General features: G+C 40.8%; 1 long non-coding RNA gene across 1 annotated transcript; it reads left to right on the forward strand.

The window, feature by feature from the left end:
- Window positions 1-7,662: 7,662 nt before the first annotated feature.
- Window positions 7,663-10,415, forward strand: LOC134616692 (uncharacterized). The gene is made up of 7 exons (XR_010091474.2): window positions 7,663-7,768; window positions 8,417-8,528; window positions 8,840-8,928; window positions 9,042-9,193; window positions 9,310-9,342; window positions 9,647-9,831; window positions 10,295-10,415. It is a non-coding gene; the product is annotated as an uncharacterized LOC134616692 (long non-coding RNA).
- Window positions 10,416-15,131: the final 4,716 nt, after the last annotated feature.

The raw sequence follows: 15,131 nt of genomic DNA on the forward strand, positions 1-15,131 counted from the left end.
ATACATTCTTTTTTCATTGTATAATCTTCACGTGCTTCATCCGAAGCACACTTTCTGTGTACTCACTACCTAATTTATAGCCAAAGTATTCACTCACTGTCTCTGTACTGTTTTGCTAGCTTAGCTTAGCACGTAGCCGACTCGTTAGCACCATGGCTACTTCACCTGTCCCTCCTGCACTTTCCTGCTCATTGTGTCAGATGTTTAGTTACTCCCCGGCCTCCTTTAGCAGTAATGATATCTGTAACAAATGTAGCATATTTGCAGCTCTGGAGGCCAGGATTACTGAATTGGAGACTCGGCTTCCCATAGCTAGCCAGGCCCCTGTAACTGGTGCAGCCGAAGATAGCGTAGGCCCCGCTAGCTGTTCCCTGGCAGACCCCAAGCAGGCGGGGAAAGAGGGCGGCTGGGTGACGGTGAGGAGGAAGCATAGTCCTAAACAGAAGCCCCAGGTACACCACCGACCTGTTCATGTGTCTAATCGTTTTTCCCCACTCTGCGACACACCCGCCGGGGATCAAACTCTGGTAATTGGTGATTCTGTTCTCAGACATGTGAAGCTAGAGAGAACCATAGTCAATTGTCTTCCAGGGGCCAGAGCAGGCAACATTGAGGGAAATTTAAAACTGCTGGCTAAGGGTAAACGTAAATTCAGTGAAATCATAATTCACGTCGGGAGTAATGACACCCGGTTACGCCAATCGTAGGTCACTAAAATCAATATTGAATCGGTGTGTAACTTTGCCAAAACAATGTCAGACTCTGTAATTTTCTCTGGTCCCCTCCCCAATCAGACCAGGAGTGACATGTTTAGCCGCATGTTCTCCTTAAATTGCTGGCTGTCTGAGTGGTGTCCAAGAAACGATGTGGGCTTCATAGATAATTGGCAAACCTTCTGGAGGAAACCTGGTCTTGTTAGGAGAGACGGCACCCATCCCACTTTGGATGGAGCAGCTCTCATTTCGAGAAATATGGACAAATTTATTAAACCCCCCAAAATATGACTATCCAGAGTTGGGACCAGGAAGCAGAGTTGCAGTCTTACACGCCTCTCTGCAGCTTCTCTCCTCCTGCTACCCCCCCCCCCCTCCAAAAAAAAACCCATCTCCAGTTTGTTTTTTGTCAGCTCCCAAAAAGACAAAAAACAAACTAAAAACCAGCAATAAACAACTTAAACATAAAAAATCACAAAGAAAGAACAATACAGTATCCACATCTGAACCAAAGAGTAAAACAGTGAAATGTGGATTATTAAATATTAGGTCTCTCTCCTCCAAGTCTCTGTTAGTACTTAATAATTGATCAACAAATCAATTTACTCTGCCTTACCGAAACCTGGTTGCAGCAGAATGATTATGTTAGTTTAAATGAATCAACACCCCCGAGTCATTCTAACTACCAGAAATCTCGAAGCACAGGCCAAGGGGGCGGTGTGGCAGCAATTTTTCACACCAGCCTATTAATTAACAAAAGACCAAGACAGACTTTTAATTCATTTGAAAGCCTGATGCTTAGCCTTGTCCACCCCAGCTGTAAAACTCAGAAACCAGTCTTACTTGTTATCATATATCGTCCACCTGGGCCTTACACAGAGTTTCTGTCTGATTTCTCAGACTTTTTATCTGATTTAGTTCTCAGCTCAGATAAAATTACTATTGTGGGTGATTTTAACATCCATGTAGATGCTAAAAATGACAGCCTAAACATGGCATTTAATCTGTTATTCGACTCAATTGGCTTCTCTCAAAATGTAAAAGAACCCACCCACCACTTTAATCACACTCTAGATCTTGTTTTAACATATGGCATAGAAACTGAACATTTAACAGTGTTTCCTGAAAACCCTCTGCTGTCTGATCATTTTCTGATAACATTTACATTTATAATAATTGATTACACAGCAGTGGAGAGTAGACTTTATCAAAGTAGATGTCTTTCTGAAAGCGCTGTAACTAAGTTTAAGAATATAATCCACCCACTGTTATCATCTTCAATGCCCTGTACCAACATAGAGCAGAGCAGCTATCTGAACTCTACTCCAACAGAGGTTGATTATCTTGTTAATAATTTTACCTCCTCACTACGTACGACTCTGGATACTGTAACTCCTGTGAAAACTAAGGTCTCAAATCAGAAGTACCTGACTCCATGGTATAATTCTCAAACACGTAGCCTAAAGCAGATGACTCGTAAGCTGGAGAGGAAATGGCGTGTCACAAATTTAGAGGATCATCATTTAGCCTGGAGAAATAGTTTGCTGCTTTATAAGAAAGCCCTCCACAAAGCCAGAACATCTTACTATTCGTCACTGATTGAAGAAAATAAGAACAACCCTAGGTTTCTCTTCAGCACTGTAGCCAGGCTGACAAAAAGTCAGAGCTCTTTTGAGCCAACCATCCCTTTAACGTTAACTAGTAATGACTTCATGAACTTCTTCACAAATAAAATTTTAATCATTAGAGAAAAAATTACCAATAATCATCCCACAGATGTAATATTATCTACAGCTATTCTTAGTACCATTGATATTAAGTTAGACTCTTTTTCTCCAATTGATCTTTCTGAGTTAACTTCAATAATTACTTCCTCCAAACCATCAACGTGTCTTTTAGACCCCATTCCTACAACACTGCTCAGAGAAGTCCTGCCATCAATTAATGCTTCGATCTTAAATATGATCAACCTATCTCTAATAATCGGCTATGTACAACAGGCCTTCAAGCTGGCTGTAGTTAAACCTTTACTCAAAAAACCATGTCTAGACCCAGCTGTCTTAGCTAATTACAGGCCAATCTACAACCTTCCTTTCATGTCAAAAATCCTTGAAAGAGTAGTTGTCAAACAGCTAACAGATCATCTGCAGAGGAATGGCTTATTTGAAGAGTTTCAGTCAGGTTTCAGAGCTCATCACAGCACAGAAACAGCTTTAGTGAAGGTTACAAATGATCTTCTTATGGCCTCTGACAGTGGACTCATCTCTGTGCTTGTGCTGCTAGACCTCAGTGCAACATTCGATACTGTTGACCATAATATCCTATTAGAGCGATTAGAACTTGCTGTAGGTATTACAGGTACTGCGCTGCAGTGGTTTGTATCATATCTATCTAATAGACTCCAATTTGTACATGTAAATGGAGAGTCCTCTTCACCCACTAAGGTCAATTATGGTGTTCCACAGGGTTCAGTGCTAGGACCAATTCTGTTTACATTATACATGCTTCCCTTAGGCAGTATCATTGGATGACATAGCATACATTTTCACTGCTATGCAGATGACACCCAGCTCTATCTGTCCATGAAGCCAGATAACACACACCAATTAGTTAAACTGCAGGAATGTCTTAAAGACATAAAGACCTGGATGGCCACTAACTTTCTGCTTCTTAATTCAGATAAAACTGAGGTTATTGTACTCGGTCCTGAAACTCTTAGAAATATGGTATCTAACCAGACTCTGGATGGCATTACCTTGGCCTCCAGTAACGCTGTGAGGAACCTTGGAGTCATTTTTGACCAAGACATGTCCTTCAAAGCACATATTAAACAAATATGTAAGAGTGCTCTCTTCCATTTGCGCAACATCTATAAAGTTAGAAATATCCTGTCTCTTAGTGACGCTGAAAAACTAGTTCATGCATTTATTACTTCCAGGTTGGACTACTGTAATTCATTATTATCAGGAAGTCCTAAAAACTCCCTGAAAAGCCTTCAGTTAATCCAAAATGCTGCAGCAAGAGTACTGACAGGGACTACAAAGAGAGAGCATATTTCTCCTGTTTTGGCTTCCCTTCATTGGCTTCCTGTTAAATCCAGAATTGAATTCAAAATCCTGCTCCTCACATACAAGGTCTTAAATAATCAGGCCCCATCTTATCTTACTGACCTTGTAGTACCATATCACCCTATTAGAGCACTTCGCTCTCGCACTGCAGGCCTACTTTTAAAGAGTATTTAAAAGTAGAATGGGAGGGAGAGCCTTCAGTTTTCAGGCCCCTCTTCTGTGGAACCAGCTTCCAGTTTGGATTCGGGAGACAGACACTATCTCTACTTTAGGCTTAAAACTTTCATTTTTGCTCAAGCATATAGTTAGGGCTGGACCAGGTGACCCTGGATCCTCCCTTAGTTATGCTGCAATAGACGTAGGCTGCAGGGGATTCCAATGATGCATTGAGTTTTTCCTTTCCAGTCACCTTTCTCACTCACTATGTGTTAATAGAAATCTCTGCATTTAATCATATCTGTTATTAATCTCGTTCTCTCTTCCACAGCATGTCTTTATCCTGTTTTCCTTCTCTCACCCCAACCGGTCGCAGCAGATGGCCGACCCTCCCTGAGCCTGGTTCTGCCGGAGGCTTCTTCCTGTTAAAAGGGAGTTTTTCCTTCCCACTGCCGCCAAAGTGCTTGCTCATAGGGGGTCATATGATTGTTGGGTTTTTCTCTGTATCTATGAAGCGCCTTGAGGCGACTTTTGTTGTGATTTGGTGCTATATAAATAAAATTGAATTGAATTGAATTGAAGAACAGCTGGTTTATTCTCCTGCCTTTAACCTCTCTGGTGTACCTCTTCAAGCAGCTGGCCAAAACTGTGAGTCTCTGCTTGGCAGCAGGCCTCAGGTATGGACAGCTGTACTTCTTAGCACATTCTTTGTCGCACCTTTCTGCAGCTCCGATAATTGGCTAACCTCCCTCCGTGCTATCTTGCATGTTACCTTAGCCTCTAGTCTCCTTCTGCATGGAGGGTGCTGCTCCTTGTGGCTGTTCAACTTGTAGCCAAGCATCTCACTGATCACTGCTGCCGTGGTATAGATCAGCTTGTTAGTCTCAGCTTGTTAGTACTTTAAGAGCTGTTTTGTTTGACGACTCACTACACCCTGCCTTCCTTTTGTCATACTTGTGTATTGTTTGCAGGTATTGGAGAGGTGGAGTATCTCTTCACAGTTAGTGACACTGGCAACACCTGGGCCCAGTGTGCCACGACTCTATAAAAAGCTTTTAGAGCTTAGTTGTGCATGGATTATTCCCCCGAGACACCCTGTTGGGCTCTGGTTGCTTTTGGTTTGGTTTTTGTATTGAACAACATTACATAGACCATTTTTCCACCCATGCACTCCTCTACATCACTGATGGTACAGACTACACACACACCATAGTTTGTGCAAGGTTTCTGTTTTCTGTTTTATTTACTTAAAATAAAATAGTTTGGATGACATTCCTATGCATCCCTGGGTTTCTGTCATGGCCGTGAGGCCCGGTTTGTGACTTGTTAATTTAACAGTACCAACATTTTTGAAAGGGTAAAGAAAGATGTTTGCAAGGAAACTGCATGTACCACATAAGATCCATCTGGATCAATGCCTCTTGGGTAGTAGTTCATCACGATGTCAAGCAGTTATGTGCTGCAGGTGCTGCAGATTAGCGGCAGCAGCAGCAGTACAGAGAGCAACATAATGAACATGTTTGGGTCTCTCTAACCCTCTCTGGACACATCATCAGTGATGTAACCTGGGGTCATAGGGGGTTTCGGGTCTCTCAACAATCAGACTCCCTCTCCCAGGTGACCCAGCTAGGGTTGATCAAGGCCCAGCTTGTGTCCAGGTAGCGCTACCCTAAATACTATGCCTCTCCTCTTTTGATCCACAGCCACCTCGACACCACTTTTGCAGCATTTGTGGCCAACTTAATAGCTCTTCACTGGTTGGCTCCTACGATGCCCAGCATTTTGTATGCCCTGCAGAGGGATTGGCCCGCGAATCCCCAACATCCCACTTCGATGAGTTGGCATCTTACCCGCCAGCCATTACTCCAGCACTCCTCCACTAGCTCAGAATACTTTCCCCACTTTCTCTCATTAGCTTCCTCCATACGGTCTTCCTAAAGGCACAGTAAGCTCCAAAAGGATTACCTGCTTGGAGACAACTGAAGTAAGAACGATGTCTAGCCTCAGTGTTGTCTTGGCTCCTCTTTCGGGGAACTTTAACTGCTTTGGCAGATCAACTCTCAGTTCCCAATCGTGTGCTGTTGCCAACAGGCCAGGCAAGGTGTTTTGGACTGCTACTGCTGGCTTCTCCCCAGCTTTAATAAAAGTGATTCTGTTCTTTACTGGGCAGACACTCTTGCTATGACTGATCCCAATGCAGATAGAATCCGCTATGGCCTTCAGGACCTAGTCATGTCGCCAGCGGTATCGCCTTTTGCTCAGGGCTTTTGGGCAGCAGCTTAGAATATGCTCCAAGGTTCCTCTCTTCTGGCAGAGAAGGCAACCTGGTGTCTCCACCTTCCCCCATGTGAAGAGGTTAGATGGACTTGGCAGCATGTTGCAAGAATGAAATACAAATACAAAAAATACATATAGTATACATATAATAATGCCCAACACATTATGGAGTATGCTTCTGCTGTGAGATCCTGACTCCAGGTACTTTAATCACTGGACAATCACTGGAGAGGTATGTTTATAAATAATAATATATGAGGTCAATTTTTCATACAGTATTTTTGACCTGGGCTAGAATTGATTGTGAACTGGAAAGGGAAAATGCTTACGAACTTGTAAAGTTCGTAATGGTCCTCAGCTGGAAAAGGGTGGAGACCCTGCCCCAAGTGGAGGAGTTTAAGTTTCTTGAGGTGTTGTTCACGAGTGATGGGAGAAGGGAGCAGGAGATCGACAGACGGATTGGTGCAGCGGCTGCAGTGATGCGGACACTGTACCGGTCTGTTGTGGTGAAGAGAGAGCTGAGTGTAAAAGCAAAGCTCTCAATTTACCGGTTGATCTACGCCCCTACCCTCACCTATGGTCTCGAACTATGGGTAGTAACCGAAAGACTGAGGTCGCGAATACAAGAGGCGGAAATGGGCTTCCTTCGAAGGGTGGCTGGCCTCTCCCTTAGAGCTAGGGCGAGAAGTGCAGCCATTCGGGACGGGCTTAGAGTAGAGCCGCTGCTCCTCCACATCGAAAGGAGCCAGTTGAGGTGGTTTGGGCATCTGACGAGGATGCCCCCTGGGCGAGGTTTTCTGGGCATGTCCCACCGGGAGGAGGCCCCGGGGCAGACCCAGGACACTCTGGAGAGATTATAGGAGGTGGTTGGGGAGAGGGAGGTCTGGGCTTCTCTGCTTGGGCTGCTGCCCCTGTGACCCGGCCCCTGAAAAGCGGAACCCAGATAGCAAGACGACATTGAATCTATGTTGATTTTTCATCCGAACCGTCGTATATGGTCGGGGTTGAAATGCCAATGTTGTAACAACATTGAAATACTGTGGTAAACCGACGGTCTTACTATAGAGACGTTGTAACGATGTTGATTCACCGTTGTTTTTTTGTCATTGATATTTGATCTATTTATAGTCGACCAGGTGACAACAACAACGTCGAGAAAACGTCTATTTATAGTTGACGATCATTCGGCTCCGGTCACCATCAAAAACCATCGATTTGTAGTTGAGCATTAAATTGCATTGCAACTGATCGGGTATAAAGTACCAGAGAAAGTAGATTTATTGTTCATTTGTTATCAATGACTTGGTGTGGTTCACCAGCTTTAAAAAATCGTGTCTACGTGCAATTTATGTATAGTTGACCGGGAAATTAAAGCAGCGATCACTTGGACTATTCCGCAGCACCCCTCTCACATTGGTACACCCCCCCCCCCCCCTCCCCCGGTATTCATTGTCTTCTACAGTAGAGCGGGACATTTGATTTACTCTCAGCGGAATTGACCGGAGAAGGCATCAGTTCATGCACTGCACTGGCCCGCACCACGATTAGTATAAGGTAAGAATGAATGATTTTTTTTCCTACTCGGTATTTCCATGTTTGCATTTGAATAACAGTAAAAAAAAACTTGTTAATGTTGTACATTAACGAGTTTTTTAAATTGTGTCTACTTCTTACAATCTGGCAACAAATAAATTGCACTGCGAACAAAGTATATCAACAAAGAAAACATTTTCGTTTCATAATTTCTTCGTTATATTCCCTTACAAAGCTAGCTTTAACGCTTCGAGGTTTCCTTTGTTCTTGCCGTCGCCTCGGCGCTTGACCCAGACTTTCGCTCTGTAGTTGCTTAGTACTACAAAAAATTCTAAATCTGTGATATATGATTAATAAACGTAAAGTTAACTGTATAAACGTGTTCAATGACTTTGTTACTTTTGATGATTGGAGAGCACTCGCTTCAATTCGCACACGAAAACTTTAGACTCAGTTTGAATGCTCACGCAGCATGCGTGACTGTACGTTGCACGCTCAACTAACTTTACGTTGCACGCGTACATGACTTTCCGTTTGTGCCTTGAATAATGAATAAGGCTACGTCCACACGTACCAGCGTATTTTTGAAACCGCTGATTTTTCTATGCGTTTGCACCTTTTGTCCACACGTAATGTATGTCTGGCCGTACATTGTGTTTGTATTTCCAGGCACATTTCACGAAGCAGAACGCAGTCTTCAGAGATATCCACGTGAACGCTGTGATACGTCTGACCTTCAGTCCGAAGAAGAAACCCAGACCAGTCTTAAAAGAAAGCACAAGTAAAACCTTTATATTCACAAACATATCTTTGATTGTTAAGAATTTATGATCTTGTCTTTTATACATATCTGTGGTGCTTGCATACTGCAATATCACCACATAATATAGTCCAAAAAGTGGAAGTTTGTAAACTTTTTAAACATGCAAAGCCGTGTACACTTGTGCACTTCAAAAATTCATTGTATACTGTACCTTCTTGCACGTCTCTGTTTCCTGTGTGTGTTGTTAGAAATCAAACTAACTTTAGGAAACAATATGCCAAAAGCATATTTACAATTACTTAAGACCGTTTTTAATTTCTTTTCTTTAGACCAAATCCCCTGTACACATATACGGACTCAGAGGATGAGCAGCCTACAAAAAAACGGTTTCCCCAGGCCCCTCGAGTGAAAATACCAGGTAATAAAATACTGTCTAGTGTCTGTGTACATATCTGTGTCTGACACAAGGAAACTTTTTTGACAAGTTGTCTGTATTCTTAAATACTTAAAAAATTATCTTTTTCTAAACAGCCCTCATCACTCCGCAGTCTGCCCCCCAGCCCACTGATAGCAACCATCATAATGCCCCACCCAGCTTCCGGCACCTTTCGCCACTCCGGCACAAACCGACACAGCTTTGCGATCTCGCCAGCATGCAGAGTCTGATGTCTTCCCTATAGATGGTATGCTTTTAAAAAAGCTTTAAAGCTGCATCACAATGTCATTGTACTCTTATCTAAAAAGAAAACCCAATTTATACTCCTGAATGTCATCTTGTTGTGATTTTTTTTTTCTGTAGATTCCAGAGACTCTGTGAGGCCACTATTACAAGGCAAGTTTGAAAATCTTGGAATTTCACAGTTTACATGGTATAACAAATATATGTGACAGGCAAAAACTAGTAAACACTTTTAGCAGTTACAAGAACTAACAAATGAATATCCAACAAAAATGAATAGAAATACATTGCACTGCCAATACTTTGGTTTATTCTTTGTATGACTTGAAAATCAGGCTTTAGGGAAAACCAAATGACATGTTTCTATCATCAATTACATGAAGTAAACACACAAGCACTTACATACACATTTAAGACATGAGACACGCTAATTCCATCTCATAAAATGTGTCTATAGGTGAGACGCTTTGCGTTGATTGGTGCTGCTGGACCACACTGGAGGTGCGAGTCCGCTGTGTAATGGTTTATGCCATTACAAAGGAGCTGGCCTCTGTACTCAACTGGGCAGGGAAAAAAAAAACAAGGACCAGACAAAGCAAAAAAGGGCATTTAAAGAGACAGCGCTGTGCAGATGCATATTTGGTAAGTTTTAACATTTATTGTAGTTTTATGAGCCTAAAGTGAACAATAAAGGGATCAATTGATGTGCTGGGTGCGTTTCACATTTCCTATGTCTGTTTTTTGCTATATTACCTTGTCTTTCTTAATAACAAGACTTTCATGTCCGGTTAATCTGGAGATGGAGTCTTTGGTCTTCGGCTTGTTTTGTCCTCGGGTTGTACACTTTGTACAGCCCGAGGACCCCATGTTTTCTTTTTTTTTTTTTTTAAAGGATACACGGCACACCATGCTAAGACATATCACATTTTCAGCTTATAGGCCTTTGGGAATCAAATGCGGCAGTTTGCTGATTTCTGCCTGGTGACTTTCATGTTTATCAGCCTAGGAGTTTACATACTTTCTCCCTGCTGAAGACAATTAACAAGAGCTTATTCATGTGCTCTAATTCCCTTTTTTTTGTGTGTGTGTCTATTTTTTGTCCTAGATGGCCTGGCGCAGCAGGTAGGGGCGAACTCTATGTCTGAGTTGGTCTTTGCTCAAGCAGTCCAGAAATGGCTCAGATATGCTCCAGATCGTACGGGTGGCGTGCAGGACACACATCATCCATCCCCATCCCGGAGTAAATAATAAAAAGTGACGTGAAACATAGAAATGTAAATAGGAAACTTTGTCTTTTAATAAAGTATTTTGCAAATGATACATGTCTATTGACCTTTTTTGGTTTTTTTCAATAAAAAGCAACTGTGCGAAAGAGGTGGAAAATCAATACCATATCTCAACAGTGTTTCAATATCAGAATCTGACATTGTTTCAATGTCAACAGTGTTAGAAAATATAACGTCGAATCAATGTCAGGTTTCAACATTGATTCAACATCAAAACCTGACGTTGTTTCAACGTTAAAAATGGGTGCAAGAGTGATGTTGGGTCAACGTCACACTTCAACGTTGCTTCAATGACGTCGCCTGATATTGACTCAACATTGTTTCAATGTTTCCTTGCTATCTGGGAAGAAAATGGATAGATGGATGGACTTGTAAAGTTAAAACATGATACATTTAAAGTTATGGTTGTCTTTTATTTAAGAAAAAAATGTGTTCCACTGTGCAATGGCCGAGTCTGTTTCCTCTCTTGGGGATAATTTCTCCTGCCTTAGAGAAAATCCTCTCACATTGAACATGAGAGGCTGGAGTGCACAGAATTTTGTATAAGTTCAGACTCATGTTTAAATAAACAACAACACTAAAGCTATTCTGTTATACCTGTATGTAAAAAATACACTGCACCCAAAATATTTCATAGTTCAGCAATACTGAGCAATCTAATAAACTTAAACCTACTCCATCCTTCCTATTCTGGTATTTTAAAGAGTACTTAGCAGAAATATTAAGCAACCGAACTAATAGGGTTGCAAACTCCCAGCAAAAAAAACCACCCCCCACCCTCCACCTCATGCTTAATCGACGTAATCAACTTTAATTTGATGCAGTGTGGAAAAAAAATGCACAGAAATAAATTATTTTTCAAGAATAATTAAATAGATTCAACATCTTTCTTCAACAGAACTGCAGACTGCACAGATGGTATCTTCCCAAAGGAAAAAGTACTATAGCTTACTAGGGTATATTAGACTTAACAGTTACTATATACAGTAATGGACTTCTATACATTTTACATCAGATTAAAACTTTGGGTGTAAGATTCAGATAATTATTTATTAAAAGCTAGATGTTTTAAATGAGAATAAGAAAGAAAAGTATGTCTTTGTGCCCCCCTTTTCCCTGTTAATGCCCTATCGGCCCCCCTGGCTAAACTTTGCTAGATCCACCCCTGCACAGTTACCAGCCGTCAGCTACGTAGAAAAAGATCCTGGTCTAGAAAGTAATATTAAATAAATTCTAACAACAGCTTATCAAGGTTAAACGTGCTGCTGTTGTTCAGCCGCTGGTTTCCTCTTTCTGGTGCAAAGTGGGCCAAAAACAAACAAGAAAGACGGACTCGCAACAGAAAAGCCGATCAGCTGATCATTGATCAGTTTCACGATTGAAGTAGCAGCAGGAGAGGGAGGGAGAGAGAAGAGGCACTCGCTCCATATATCGGTTGTTAAGCTTAACGTGGGAATGCTTTACAAACATTCAGAGATGAACTTACACACTTGCTTTACTTCTCTCTGGGATAACTTTCTCGGAGACGAAATGCCGGATTGCTAGCAGGCTACTAATACACACAGCCGCTCTATCACGTGACGCATACTGCTGCGACGTGCTACGGTTATGAGCCGAGTTACGCCGTGTCGCAAGTTTTGTGAGGTGCTTTTTTGATATTTAATGGATCGGATTACATTTTTTATTTCTCTCCGATATCCGATCCAGTAATTTACGTCAGTATCGGACCGATACCGATACGTAATATCGGATCGGTCCATCTCTACTTAGCACCGGCCCTGCATGCACAGACAGCAACCCATTTGTTCATTTTCATTACCAACACTGTATTGCCCTATCAAATCTCTTAATTTGACAGAAGTTTAGTGTGGAAACTTGGCGAAAGCTGAAAAGCTAAGAGAGAAAAAGAAACTCAAAATAAATGAAGCAAAATTTGTGAAATTCATGACATGTTAGCTGTTGCCGGTACTTCTCCACAGCACCACCAGGAAGCAAAGCAGTCCCAACAACAGAGTGAGGACAAGACAGAGGAAGGCAAAATTAGAGTAGTAAGAAAATTGAAGGAGTCATTCAAGGATTCAGATAAAGTGAATGGTCAAAAAAACCATTCACTTTGTGAGTGGTTGCCTGTGTGTGTTCAGATTTATTTATTCATTTGTTTGTTGCGATCATGATGGGCTGTCTGGAAAAAAATGCCAGGGACAAATTTTTTTGTTCAGTCCAGACCTGCAGAGGACCTCATGCTGCAAGCTGATAATGAAGAATTTCTATGGAAATAAGAAAGATATTATGGGAACCGACCACTTGGAAATGGAAGTTAGGTGATTCATTTGTTCAATACAGTTTGTTAATGACAATGTCTTCCTTAATTGCTCAGTCTCACCTTTTACATTTTGCATTTTAATAATCATTAAAATGAAGCTTATGCGGAAGTTCAGTAATGAAGATCTGTAATTACTCATCTGCCTGCTATACTGGGTTTTAAGCTGCTTTTCTGTTCTTTACATAACTACGTTTTTTCCAATTCATCAATCAATGCTGTCATCATTTCTTTTGCCCAGTTAGCTTCCATGTTGTGTAGCAATCTGTGCTCTCTGCCATTCTCTCTTTCAGACTCTCATTCAAGCGATCATGTCTATGTGGTTGTCATTTTGGGTGGCAATTGCTACCAATGCAAATCTTCAGTCAGCATTCCACCTTGGGAGCGTTCTCTCCTCAAGTTAGCTGCAGCTTTCATTGTCTGCTGCAAAAGGCTTCACATAAATCTGTTAATCTGCTTACACAAATTCACAAAACTGCAAAGTAAAGTCCAATTTGAGTTGTGTATTGCTGTCATTACCAGGGCATGATTTTAGGAAGAAAAAAAAAGTTCTGAAATTCTCTGATCCTTGTCTATGTAGAGTAACGCAAGCAACGCAGTAGTCAGTCATTATTTAGAGCTGTTTAGTGATCAACTTAAATATGGCTGGAAACCTTTCTATACTAGGGTCTAAAAACAAACCTTTTTCACTAAACCAGGCTTCCACATACTTCAGCTCAATACTCCCTAATTCTGTGATTGATTACAACAATTACAGAAATAACTGTAAGCGATACAAGACATTATCAGCCAAGTCACTCCAGGGTTTCCATTGAAAACCCCTGCCATATTTTTAATTACTTTCTTGGCCTTTTCCTGGTTTTATTGGATAGGTACAGTGAAGACTGACGGAAAAGCAGAGGTCATATAATTGGTGGGGTTTTCTCTATTTCTTTTTTTTTTTGTAATATTGTATTACTGTTATTTTGATCTGGCATTATATACATTTTTTGTAAATGAAATTGAAATGACTATACTCCATCAGGCTGATGTTAGCTTACAGACAATCGTTTGTGCACTGTTTCTTCTTTCTGGGAAAACAGCTTCCAGCTTCAGCTCCCATCTTCATGTTCCAGCTTCCTACTGAAATAGGCCCTCCCGGGAACTGATCCCTGAGCCTACTGCACCCCCCATTCCCCTGTGTCAAGTCATAGACCAGGCCCCACTACAATAATGCTTACATTGTGGACTACAGTCAAGTGTAGTGTAGAATGTCTATTAAAATTAGTGAAGCAAGATTATATAACTATAGCTTTTAAAGAGCTATAGTAAATATAGAAAACCAAAGATGTTTTAATAACAGACGAAAAATATTTAGACTGTTATGAATATAAAGTTATGTTATAAAGTTATTTCATTATTTAAGAGCCAGAAATGATTTTTCAGCTAGGGTAAATATACATTTATATAAAATTTTAAATAAAATAAAGTTTAAAAAAAGAACTAAAAATGAACTTTATATTTGTCAAAACAGTCAGTAAATGTTCATCTGAGGTTTACAAAGGTATTTAACCATTTTAAAATTAAATTTAATCTGTCAATTAACTTCCATTAAGTAACAGAGTGTAAAGCAAACTGGGGTCAGTAAATGTTCATGTTGTAGCATTAGAGGGTGCTGCAGTCACACCAATCTGCGGCTAACTGCTTCTGAACTGTAGAGTGATGTCCGATGGCAGCCCGCGTGACATCAGGAACTGTTTAATCTAGGACGGAGGAACAAATTGAAGGAAAACATCATATGTGATTGTTCTTTGGAATACTGCAAACGGGATTTGTGAAAATTTGCTCATAGAAAAAAACGTTTATGTTATAATAAACATGTTCACATAGCAAGTCAGAAGGTTCAGGTTCACTGATGGGACTCAACTGCAGAAAGAAATCTCCTTTCTGTCTTTTATGTCGCATTATCCTAATTTCTGTGAGTACTGCAAACTTTAGGTGTTTATGTGCAGTTGTATGAAGCTCTGATGGGATTTGATGAGATGTGACTAACTGATTTAGAAAGGTATCGGGATCAATTTGAGATAAGTGCACAAAAGAGGAAATCTTCATTCTCAAAGCTGCGACATGTAGAATATAAAAAACAACATTAAAATCATTCTCAATATGACACAAAGAAAAATAAAAATAATGTATTTTTTGTATGTTGTTTTAAATTGTTTTTTAATTTAAATATTAATATATTATGTTTTTTTTGATTAGTGATTAGTGTAGAGCTGAGCTCTGTGGGCTGGGGTTGGAGGCAGGAACTTGGGCAGAAAGAGCAGAAAGAGTCCTTCTGTGCAGGATGGCACTGC

The sequence above is a fragment of the Pelmatolapia mariae genome, linkage group LG3_W, assembly GCF_036321145.2.
Source record: "Pelmatolapia mariae isolate MD_Pm_ZW linkage group LG3_W, Pm_UMD_F_2, whole genome shotgun sequence".
Classification (NCBI taxonomy): Eukaryota; Metazoa; Chordata; class Actinopteri; order Cichliformes; family Cichlidae; genus Pelmatolapia; species Pelmatolapia mariae.